The 12945-nt window shown below is 41.8% G+C and overlaps 1 non-coding gene across 1 annotated transcript; it reads left to right on the top strand.

Annotated features, from left to right (window-relative positions):
• Positions 1 to 12535: 12535 nt before the first annotated feature.
• Positions 12536 to 12680, top strand: LOC132653847 (small nucleolar RNA SNORA48). Its single transcript, XR_009591689.1, has one exon. It is a non-coding gene; the product is annotated as a small nucleolar RNA SNORA48 (small nucleolar RNA).
• Positions 12681 to 12945: the final 265 nt, after the last annotated feature.

The raw sequence follows: 12945 nt of genomic DNA, 5'->3' as shown, positions 1-12945 counted from the left end.
CATCTGATTCTTTCCACGGAACATCGAAAAGGCCACTCAAAAGACCCCTGAGAGTAAGCTTGAGGATGAACTAAAGAGACAAGCCTGACTGGGAGTCTCCTCAAGTTGTGAGCTCTGCCATCACTACCCTTCCTTCCCCCACCAGCATCTCCCCCAGGGAGGACAAGGGCAAGGCTAGGGATATTTGAGCACCTCATGTCCCTCTAAAAATAGAGCATGTTAGTCATTGCTGTGACCAACAACCCGAATAAACAACTTGGGATGGGAAAGATGATTCCAACTTGAAGATTAAGAGACATCAGTTTGGAGTTCCTGGCAATGCTGATTCCAGGTCTATGGTGGTAGGACACATCAAGGATGTAAGGCCTTTGGAGGGGAGGATGTTTGCCTCATGATTGGTGGGAAAAATATAAAGATGAAGGGAACCAGATTTAACCTTTGAAGGCATGTCCCCAAGAACCTATTTCCTTCAGTTTAACCCTTGTGTCCCAAAATAGCACTAGTTGGGGATCAATCATCCATTCATAATATGAGGCCATTTAGGGGTAGGCAGTTTGGAAATCCCAACAAGGCCCCACTGTGTAAGTCTCCAGCACCTGTCGGCCATAGCATTGGATTATGAAGCCATCGAGAAATTACTCCATTGATTAGGCCAGAGCCCAGAGCCCCTAATCACTTCCTGAACATGTTCCAGCTAAAACCCAAACTTTCAAAGTGTAAGTCTGTTTGTGAGCTCTTCAAATTTAAGTGAAAACACGAAGGTTATTGTTGCTAACTTAATTACTTAATATGATAAACTATTAATATAAACTTTTTAATTTTGTTTTTAAAATTTTACATGCATTGGTGTTTGTCCTGCACATACGCCCGTGTAAGGTTGTTGGATCCCCTAGAACTTGATTTGCAGACAGGTGTGAGCTGCCATGTGGGTGCTGGGAATTGAACCTGGAAGAGCAGTCGGTCTCTCCAGCCTCGATAACCCAATAATAAAAATAAAGCTAAAGGGTATCCAGTAAAAGGACATCCAAAAGGAAAAGGAATCTCTAACTTGAGACCCAAGAAGTCCCTGGGTGATATCCCTGCACACCATTCTCTTACTTAAAAAATTAATAAAAATAATATCGAGAAATAACTGTGTTGAGCAGGTGGAAACACAGGCAGCCGGAAAAGAGTGTGAGGTCTGAGTTGCTGAGCTATTCCCTGAAAATAAAGAAAACTAAACAAAAAACAATGAAGGGAAACAGAGAAGAGGGAAAATTAACCGCAGGATCTGATTCAACTCTGAATAGTGACTCAACCTTTTAATATCCTAAACCCTAGAGACCATACTGTGATGTGGCTATAAAATAAAACAGAGAAAGACAGATGCTTGCACTTACTCTAAAATTTTATTTTACTTGGGCTGGAGAAAGGGCTCATCGGCTAGGAGCACTTTCTGCTTTTACAAGACCTGAGTTTGGTTCACAGCACCTACCTGGCAGCGAACAACCATTTTTAACCTATATATCCAAAGGATCTGACTCTGTCTAGTGGCAAGCAAGCCTGACTGTATCTTTTCTGGCTTCTGTGGTCACTGCAGGCGTATGATGCACACACATACATACAGGCAAAACATCCACACATATAAAAGTAAAAATAAATACATTAAAAAATTAATTGATGATGATGATGTTTACGATATGTGTAAGAGATGCAAATGTGCCTCAGTATGTAAGTGGAGGTCAGAGGACAAGTTTGTTTTCTCCTTTTACAAGGAATCGAACTCAGATAGTCAGGCTTGCTTCCAAGTGCTTTTACTCACTGAGGCATCTCCCTGGGTTTGCTTGCATCTTGAACCAAAGCAAGCTGGGCATGGTGGTGCACGCCTTGGAAAGGCAGAGGCAGGCAGATCTCGGTGAGTTCGAGGCCAGCCTTGTCTACAAAGCCAGTCCAGGACAGCCAATGCTACACAGAGAAACCCTGTCTAAAAAACAAACAAACAAATAAAAACAAGAAGTACTCAGTTTTTATCTGTAAAAAAGGTGTATTTTCAGATTATGTCAGAGGCAGTCCCTCTTCCCATTACTATGTAACCCAATTGGACTCTGAACTGCCCTGGGCTACATCTGTGCAGGGGTTCTGGGTTATCTCCATGAATAGTCCTTGGTTGGAGTATGAGTCTCTTGGAAGTTCCCTGTGTTCAAATTTTCTTGTTCTGTTGCTCTCCTTGTGGAGACCCTGTCCTCTCCAGCTCTTACTATTTGTGAACTGACAGACTAAGATCAGAAAGGAGAGGAGAACCTCCCCTATTAGTGGACTTGGGGAGTGGCATGCAAGCAGAGGGAGGAGGGAGGGTGGGATTGGGAGGGGAGGAGGGAGGGGCTTATGGGGGGATGCAGAATGAATAAAGTGTAATTGATGAAAAATTAAAAAAAAAAGGTGTATTTTCATTTTTCTGTATATATGCTTGTCCGTGTCCATGTGCATGTTTGTACCTAGGGAAGCTAGGAGATAGAGCTGGATCACCTGGAGTTTCACGTGCATGGGGTCCTGAGTCACTGATGGCAGCAGGTGGGTGCTGGGAACTGAATCCCTGGCCTCTGCAAGAGCAGCGAGTGCTTCAAACCGCTGAGCCATGTTGCCAATCCTCAGCTCAGAAAAGCTCACTCTAAGGTGAGAAATTAACAATATTTAAACACGAAAAATCAAGAAAGAGCAATATGATCATATGGAGAGACACGATACTAAACAAACATGGAAAGAACACCTACAATTCATCAATATGTCTGCTTCCAGGTGGTGGGAAAACAGGAAAAGCAGCCAGGAGGCTGCTCTTTTGGACAATAAGTGTTGTAGAATCCTTTGCATCTTTAAACTGTGGCTGATGGAAGAGTGCTTTATACTATATTCAAGTTATGATGACTAATAAAAATAATAATAACAATAAAAGAAGGTATAATAAGCCTTGTGTGTTCTTTTGCCTGTTTAAAAACAATGAGACGTACGTAATCTTGCACACCTGGAAGGCCAGCATTTGGGAGGCCGAGCAAAAAGATTATGTATTGGAACCTGGCCATGACTACATAGCAAAACCCCATATCAAAAATAAAATACAATAAAAGCAAGAAATGAAAATCCCTTTCTTGTTCGGAGAGGGAGTAAAAATGCCATTGAAATTTAGACTTTAACTTTCAAATCAACAGAGCTTAATGTAGGGAATAAAGAATACTAGATAAATTCAAGCAAAGACAGGAGAAGATAGCACATAAATAGAAAAGATAAAATAGGATGGAACAAGGTATTTTTTAAATGTAGTGTATATACCATATAATATACACAGACTAAAACGTCTTTATAACGGCTGCATTCTTTACCAGTGACCCTGAAACGTTGTGCCTTGTGGAGACCGTTGGGATACTCACAGCCGGGTTATTGCGCTGTGGGAGGGTATATGGAAACACTTGCATCTTTGCTGTAAATTTGAACTTATTTCAACATAGATAGTTAGAAATAAAGCCTCTGGCGCCCCAGAGCAATGAACCCAATCCATAGAGCACATTTTTATCTGAAAGCCACATGTGGATTATTGCGGCGCTCATATCCTTATCAGAGCATTTCACCTTTTAGCAGATAACATCCCAACGCGATGGGCTTATCCTTCTAAATCTGTGGGAGATGAAAGGGAAGCGAATCAGAAGTTGGGAGCGGTGATGTTTAGCAGCCTAACAGCGATGGAAGGAGCCCGAAAAGAGAAAGACTTAAACCAGAAAGAAGATATCTTTAATTCGAAAATCTTCGGGATCCCCCAGGCATCATTGTTCTATGGTGTTGCAAAGTAATTGAACGCATGACTTAATGCAGGCTAATGCATGTATCTCTGTAAAGCAATTGGGATGAGACAATTATTTCATCTTAGGCTTATCACTATATTGTTATATATAAATCATAACATCACATAATTAGTGATATCATATATATTACACTAAGGATAAATTTTGGCTCTATTATTCCCAGTAAAGGAAGATAGTTTGTAACATGTAGGGTGAAGTTACAGGGAGATAGATAGGTAAGTCTGATCCCTCCCTGTATCCATGAGAAATGTAGACTCAGCTGCCTGCTGCTTGGTGCCCTTTGAGTTGAGTTGCTGATGCTCATAGATAATTGAGGAAGCTAGAGGAGACAGGAGGTGAAGAAAGCAGAAGGAAAGAATATTTTCTACAGTGAGGCATCGTCTTAAATTCCAGCTGGCATCCAGGGCTTCTTTCTAATCATGGGGTTGAAAGAAAGGCTGTATATCCAAAAGATGCTCAAGTATACAACAAGGACATTTGCTCAACCATGTTTGTAGTAGCTTTATTTGTAATAGCTAGAAGCTAGAAAGAACCCAGATGTCCCGTAGTTGAGGAATGAATACAGAAACTGTGGTACATTTACACGATGGAATACTACCTCAGCAATTAAAAACAAGGAAATCATGAAATTTGTAGGCAAATGGTGGGAATTGGAAAAGATCATCCTGAGTGAGGTGTCCCCAAAGCAGAAAGACACACATGGTATATACTCACTTATAAGTGGATATTAGATGTATAACATAGGATAAACATACAAAAATCTGTACAATGGAAATTGTACAAAGAAGTTAAGCAAGAAGGAGGACCCTGGGTAAGATGATCAATCCTCATTTAGAAAGGCAAATGGGATGGACACCGGAAGAGGAAGAAAACAAGGAACAGAACAGAAACCTACCATAGAGGGACTCTTAAAGACTCTACCCTGCAGGATATCAAAGTAAAGGCTGAGATTCATAGCCAAACTTTGGGCAGAGTGCAGGGAATCTTATGAAAGAAGGTAGAGATAGAAAGGTCAGGAGAAGAAAGGAGCTCCACAAGGAGAGCAAAAAGAAAATCTGGGCGCAGGGGTCCTTTCTGAGACTAAATACTCCAACCAAGAACCATTCATGGATATAACCTAGAACCCCTGTACAAATGTAGCCCGTGGCAGCTCAGTGTCCAAGTAGGTTCCATAGTAATGGGAACAGGGACTATCTATGACATGAACTCAGTGGCCTGCTCTTTGATCACCTCCCCCTGAGGGGCATGCAACCTTACCAGGCCACAGAAAAAGACAATGCAGCCAGTCCTGATGAGAACTGATAGACTAGGATCAGAGGAAAGGAGAGGAGGACTTCCCTTATCAGTGGACTTGGGGAGGGACATAGGAGGAGTTAAAGGAGGGAGGGTAGGATTGGGAGTGGACTAAGGAGGGGCTATAGCTTGGTATAAAGGGAATAAACTGTAATTAATAAAACAATAAATAAAATTTAAAAAAATAAAAGAAATTAAAAAAAAAGAAAAGCTGTATTTTTGGCAAAGGGTCAGTAGAGACTAAGATATTTGGAGTACATAAAGGAAAACAGGGTTAGCATCAGCCTTATTTTCCCTGCCTGAGATGAACCACTAACTTCATTGAGTATCTTCTTCTTAAAGAGGATTACTATTCTTCCCTGTCTTGACCTGACAAGGCTATTATGAGACTCACAGAGTATACACACACACACACACACACACACACACACACACACACTCCATACACCACACCACACCATACCACACATACATGAACCTGTTCTTTGAAATGCTGTGTAAGTAGAATAGTTATTTTGGAGCTGAGTGGTGTGGCCCCAGGAGTCTTCTGTAGGCTCCTACAGTATTGCAGAGAATACGTTTGATGCCAAAGCATGGACTTTTGAAGTTAGACAGCAGAGTGTGGTGGCTGGTTCTTTGCCTGAATGCCTTTAAATCTTTATTTGTTTATCTATATTGTGATGTGATTTTCCTTTCTTTTTTTTTTAATGAGAAATAAGGATAAGGTATGCAAATCCTGTCATAGCACCGGGTTCATAGCGAGGCTCTATTGCTGCACCATGTGTAAAGATTTGCATGCTAGCTTCCGATGAAAACCTTTCTTCATTCATCCCTTTGTATTCTGTGTGCTTTCACGTGTTCTGCGTATAGAGCATTTGTCACCCTTTTCCTGATTTATTTTTATTTTTATTTTTTTGCTGTTGGTGACTGAATCCACACTTTCATGAATGCTGAGCAGACAATTCCCCACTGAGCTGCACCCTAGCCCTGGGTACAATTTGAGTTTTCTCTCATTCAAGTTGGCACAAAAGAACCCAGAGAAGTTAAGCATAATTTGAGCATGTCAGGTATGCTGGCTACATTTCTGAAACAGGAGTCAGAATGTCTGATGTAAGAAAGGCAGAAGTGTAAAAACAGGGTTGTTGGGACAGGGCGCCTGACACAGAGATGCCTCAGAAAAATCCCTGCCTTGTAGCATGATTAGATGGGAAGTAAAGGGTAAAATGCTGGCCGTGGGTTAGGAGAGTGAGAAAAGAGTGAGAAAAGGGAATTCACTTTGCAGCCACTGGAGGTTGCTCTGGTTTTTCGTATAAGTAGCTATGCACAGCAAGTGAGCTTTACCAGACACAAAGAGCCAACATAGGCTGGGCCTGTGCTGTGGAGGAAGGAGAGGCCAGCCTGGTCTTGTCAGGATAAGGATGGGATGGGAAGAGTTTTGAAAACAAAACTGCTATTTCTGGATGGGGAAGTAGGTGGGCTTCCCCGGGTGAAGTGTGGACTTTCTAGAAGTTCATTTTCTTTCTAATTAATGAGCATAAAGGAAAGGTGAAAGCCTCTGGGGAAGACCTGTCAAATTCACACTGAGGTGCAAATGACTCACACCTGGGCTTTTCCTGAGAGCAAACTTTGATGGGGCAGAGGAAGGAAACAGAAAAAGTCTGATTCCTCCTGAAAACCTGTCTCTAATTACTCACATTTCTATTAAAAGAGAAATGTAAAAGATTATGGGGAAAATATATTCCTATAATCCAAAGATGAATTATGCCAAATCGGTGAATTTATTTTCTGTTTTACTGAGAGTGTGGAATAAATTCCTTTCTGTTTGACACTGGGATTGTAGAATAAATTCGTAAGACAAAATATTTGGAGACAATATTAATTTTTAAACTCTAGCCTATCAAATATTTATTGTTAAGACCTTAGCAAATATGTAGAGATGGCGAAGGGTACTTCACTGTTTTACCTTCCATCCCTTCTGTGTGTATAAATGTTGGGCTAGAGAGATAGCTCAGTGGTTAAGAGCACTGGCTGCTCTTTCAGAGGTCCCAAGTTCAATTCCCAGCAAGCACATGATGGCTCAGAGCCATCTGTAATGGAATCTGATTCCCTCTTCTGGTGTGCATTAAAAACAGCACTCACATACATAAATAAATATTTAAAATGTTTGTTGTCTATCTCAAAACAACTGTGACTCATAATCTTTATTATAGAAAGTATGTTAAGATACAAAATCTTGAATTATCAGAAGTTTTGGGAAAGTGCTACATTAGTTCATTGATTTCTCTATTTTACATATATTGATTATCCACGTTTCCATTGATGTATTTGCCTTTGAGTCACCCATGCTATTGTAAACCAAGTTTATTTATTTTTATGTTAAGTATTTTGCTTGCAAACATTTGTGTGTGCAAAACATTCATGCCTGATGCTGGGGAGTCTAGAAGAGGGCATTGGAGTTCCTGGAGTTGGAATTACAAATGATTGTGAACCGTCATGTAGTTGCTGGGGAATGAAGCTGGATCCTCTGTGATGGTTAGGTGCCACCTTTCCAGCCCCAGCCCCAGCCCACATTTTAAAAGGAAGATTAAAATCATTGTCCACCATGGTTTGTAACTTGCCCCTATTTTTGTGTAGGAGTATTTTCATCAGTAACTCTCCATTCACTAAATACTTTTGAACGCGGAACAATTTAAATGGTTGCAAATTACTTAGTTGTGTGAATGCACCATCACGTAACCAATTAGAAAGGGGATTTGTAGCTCAGTTGTTGCAGTACTTGCCTGCCATAAAGGAGGCCTTATACCCACCAAGTCCAACAGGAGATAACGAACCAAAACAAAACACAAAATAGAAAAAGCAAAAAGAAAGTGCAACACAATCTTAGAACTTCATGAAAAGTATATAATTTAGGCTTTTTTTTTTTTTTTTTTTTTCTAATTCAAAGTAGTCTCTGGCTTATGGGTCCAAACCAATGGGAAGTTTTTATATTAGCATCTTTCTCACAAGTACTCAAGCTCAGTACCTCTAAGCCAGAGCAGGTGGCTGCTGTATGTTTGCTGCTCTTCCTATTCTGTTTTCATCCCATTGGGCTTCCTTTCCTTCTGTGACTTTTCTTTTTGTCATCCTGTGTGAGTAGGCCAAGCTTGCTTTGAATTCCTGATCTTCCCGTCTTTACCTCCCAAAAGCTCAGTGTAACACCCTGCTGAGTTTCCCAGTCTTGAAGCTTATGTTTGAGCTCCCCTCTGTTTCTTCCTTTCCGTCATCATATTCGGCATGTCACTAGTTCTGGTGACACTATGTCTACTCTTCCAGGGCACATTTCTTCTCTGATGTCATTGTGGGTTCTTGAGAGAAGCCTCTTTATTTTATTCTTCTGGTTGTCCTGCTGGGGACCAAACTTGCATCTGCTAGACAAGCCCTCGTTGGCTGAGCCACACAGGGCTGAATCTGCTGTCCTGGAACTTACTTTGAGCAGAAACTGGCCTCTGACTTAGAGATCCGCTGCCTCTGCCTCCTGAGTACTGGGATTAAAGGCAACCACTGTCCCTTGAGCCTGGTTATTTTTCATGTGGATTATCCCAGAGACTTCCACACTGGTCTCTCACTCCCAATTTCCCATTTACTCAACCCCCCCCCTTTTTTTTTTAATATTAAGGAGCAACACCTTTTGAAAGTTTGTGTTTGTCCCATTTGTTAGGATTTTGGAACCACACCTGCTTCTGGGTTGCCTAGCAACTTATGATGTCATCATGTGTCGCTGGCCAGGTGGCCAGACGTGGAAGGTGGAAGGCGTGGTTACCTTGCCCCTTAAGAGCTCTCTTGCTCTTGCTTTCTTGGTTCCTTTCTCTATCGGGGCACCCTCCCCCCTTCTCCCCATCATGTCCTGCTCTCCCTCTCTTCATATCCACCTAATAAACCTCTTGCATAGAAGATCTGTTGTCAGCCTTATCATATATTAATTGGTCCCAATGCTTACTACTGCTTAAAGTAGTCTGATTGTTCCCCACCCACTTTAGAGAAAGTGGAAACTCTGTAGTTTGTGGCCCTGGTTAACTCCATTCCTAGCTTCTTCCCATCCCAAATGCACACCTGTTCTAGCAGTCAGTGTACAAGTTATAAGAAATGCATTCTCTTCCCTGTTTTCACACCTTCCTTTGGGACCAGGCTCAGTCAACCCTGTCTTGATTTTAAGTGTTCCTTTCCTTTTCTTTCTTTTTTTTTAATTAAATTTTTTTTTTCCAAGACAGGGCTTCTCTGTGTAGCCCTAGCTGTCCTGGATTTTCTCTGTGTCTCCCCAGCTGTCCCTCTGTAGACCAGGCTGGCCTCAAACTCACAGATTCACCTGCCTCTGCTTCTTGAGTGCTGGGATTAAAGGCATGTATCAACACTGCCCCTGGAAGACTTGTTTGTCTTCTTCTTCTTCTTCTTCTTCTTCTTCTTCTTCTTCTTCTTCTTCTTCTTCTTCTTCTTCTTCTTCTTCTTCTTCTTCTTCTTCTTCTCTTCTTCCTCCTCCTCCTCCTCCTCTTCCTCCTCTTTTGGGGTATGTGTGCATACATGCACGTCTGTGTGTATGTGTATGTGTGTAAATGTACCCATAACTTTAAACTCATTTCTGAAGTTCTTTTTTGGCATTTCCTTCTTCCCATTCTCTAGTCTAGTACAGTTATATTTTTAATTGCTTTTCCGGCCCCGAGAAGCTGGTGTTTCTTTCATAGTGTTCATATTGCATTGTAATACCTGTTCAATGTTTTTTTTTTTTTTTTTTTTTTTTTTTACCTACTTTAAATCATGAGCCATCTGGGTTAAGGACTGTGTGTGTGGGTGTGTGTGTGTGTACTGAGGATTGAACCCAGGAATTCATGGATACTAAGTAACATGTTGCTGGTGACTTTGTGGTGGTTTGAATGGCCTCTATAGGCTCTTACAGTTTGAATTCTTGACTCTGCTTGGGAAGAATTAGGAGATGTATCCTTGGGGGCAATGCTTTTGAAGGCCCACACCATTCTCAGGTAGCTCTCTCTGTCCTCTGGTTGTCATGCCTGCCTGTCTGGTGCCTGCCTGCTGCCATACATCTCACCATGATGGTCATGGACTCTAACCTGTCGAAACTGTAAGCTCCAATATTCTTGTTCATCTATAAGTAACTGTAGTTGTGGTAGCTTCCCCCAGAAACAGAAAGGTAACTAAGACAGGGATGGACTTTCAGGAAGGAGCAACTTAAAAACAAAAAACAAAAAACTCTGCATCTCTTTTTTTTTGCTAAGTGCTTGAGACATTGATGACACTGATTGGACATATTACTTTGTGAGGACTGACTTTTAACCGAGGTCTCACACCATTAAAAAGTAGTAAAGCATTAATATGGGACTTCTCAGGGTTTCAGAGTCTTAGGAGCACCTCACAGATCTATGTCTGCCTTGAGAAATGTTTGTATTTGTTTGTTTGTTTTTAAATTAATCCTGGGTCTCCTGCTATAACACAGTCTGTCTGCAAACTTTTGGTGATCCTCTGCCTCCATCTCTGAGAGCTAGAATTACAATAGTGAGCTACCACCTCAGCTTTATGAATCAATTCTTTTATAAGTGGAAGGGTGTGATCTTTTGTAATATGTTCACAGATTCTTTGAAAAAGTGGAAATAAAGTCTTCTCCCCTTGTATGTATGCTACACTTCCCGGTTTTTATTTTATTTAAAAAAACATTTATCTATCTATTTATCTATCTATATATTTATCTATTTATTTATTTATTTACAGTGTCCTGCCTGCTTGTATTCCTGCAGGCCAGAACAGGGCACCAGATCTCATTATAGATGGTTGTGAGCCACCATGTAGTTGCTGGAAATTGAACTCAGGACAAGTGCTCTTAACCTCTGAGCCATCTCTCCAGCCCTACTTCCTGGTGTTTAAAAAATATATAGGATGTGACAGAAATGATATGGCGTGTGGCTTCCAAAATGAGTTAGTAATATGATTGTGGACTCTCTCTCTGTCACGCACACACACACTCACACACACTTTAAGAAAACCAGGTACTATGTTATGAGTATGCTCAAGAATTCAACAAAGATACAGAAATACCTAGAAGACAAGAAATTGAGGTCTCCAGTCACAAGTTAGTAAGATTTGAGCTGTCTGGACCACAGCCTGGGGGTGAATCCTTGAAGTAGTGGCATACTAGCCTGTATCAGGCTTCACCTCCCTCTCCTCTCTGCACTCCTCTTTCTTCCACTTCCCCGCTCTCTTCCTTTTATTCCTTCCTGTCCTTCATCCCTTTCTCCTTATATCCGTTTTTCTTTGTTCTCTTCCCTTCTCTCCTCTCTCTCCTCTCTTCCCTCTTCCTTCCTTTCCCCCCTTTCTTCTTTAACCAATTCTGCTTGAGTTTTCAGATGACTGCAGCCTCAGCCAGCAGTCACCCTTACCACAACATCAGAAAAGGTGCTAATACAGAACCATGTAGACAAGCCATTGCTTGGATTCCTGACCTGTGACATAACTGTGACATAATGAAAGTCTGCTGGCCCAATTACCTAGCTGGAGAGTGTCTGAGAAGACAGTAGATGTCAACACAAATGGAAGGCAAAAGTGACTTTGGGCTACATCTGGGAGCATGGCTGGTTCCTGGCAGGCAACACTAAGAACTCAGAACTCGATACTCTTCTGGTTCTAATGCAGACACAGTGGCCCAGAAGTATAACTGTTTTTCAACACCAGAAAAAGGGATGTTTCCAGCAAAGTTTCTGCTCTGTTATTTGACATTAAATCTCAAAATATAGTTTTTCTGTGTGTGTGTGTGGGGGGGGCATCCATTACTTAGAGCATATTATTTTCCAAAAGTTTTTTATTTTATTAAAAACACTTCATGCAATATATCCTGATTACAGTTTCCCTTCCCCCAACTCTTCCCACTTTTTCCCCTTCTCCCCTCCCATCCAGATCTATACTCTTTTTCTCTAGAAAACAAACAGGCTTCTATGAGGTAATATGAAAACAGTTTGAAGAGGGAGGCAAACTATTGAAAAGCAAGATGTTTTTCCTTTTCTTTTTAAGATTTATTTTGTATTACGTGTATAAGCGTTTTTCCTGCATGTGTACCACAGGTGTGCCCGGTGCCCAAAGAAGTCAGAGGAGGAAACCTGATTCCTTGGAACGGGAGTTACAGATGGCTGGGAGCCAACAAGTCATTGCTGGGAACTGAACTCAGGTCCTCTGCAAGAGCAATATGTGCTATTAACCGCTGAACCATCTCTCCATCTCGTCATGCTTTTTTCTCCCACTTCATTATATAGACCCAGCCTTTGAGTTGCATATATGCATGTGACCTAGAGGGATTGGCAGTGGCTAGTGAGGGAAAATTCTGATGGAACATTATGATCATACAAGAAAGGATGACACCACTCCACCCCACCCCCACTCGCCCTCCGGCAATGAGAAAAGAGACACTTTGCTGGTGGTATTTCTCTTATATCAGTCAGGGACAGAGCAGATGGAAGTCCTTTGTTCACCCTAGCTTGACGCCTGGCTTGGTGGTCAAAGCCGTCTTACGTCCAGGATTCGTAAAAATCAAATCAAATCCAGGCGGCAGCACAGGAGGAAGAAGACAGACAGAGACCTGCGCACCGCCATGTTTACGCACACACCTGCCCTCCAGCACGTGGCACAGGCAGGCCATAGACACCCAGTTGCCATCCTGTCACACAGCTTGGATGGAGGATGTCACCCAGAGGCCCGCCAGCTGCATGGCCAGCCTGCAATGGTAGCCACCGCAATGTGCAAGTATGTGGTAGTCAGAGGGGAGAGAAAGAGAGGTGGAGCAGCTTGAGCA

The sequence above is a fragment of the Meriones unguiculatus genome, chromosome 4 (genome assembly GCF_030254825.1).
Source record: "Meriones unguiculatus strain TT.TT164.6M chromosome 4, Bangor_MerUng_6.1, whole genome shotgun sequence".
Taxonomy (NCBI): Eukaryota; Metazoa; Chordata; class Mammalia; order Rodentia; family Muridae; genus Meriones; species Meriones unguiculatus.
The sequence above is the reverse complement of the archived record's forward strand: the minus strand, read 5'-3'. Positions and strand labels throughout refer to the sequence as shown.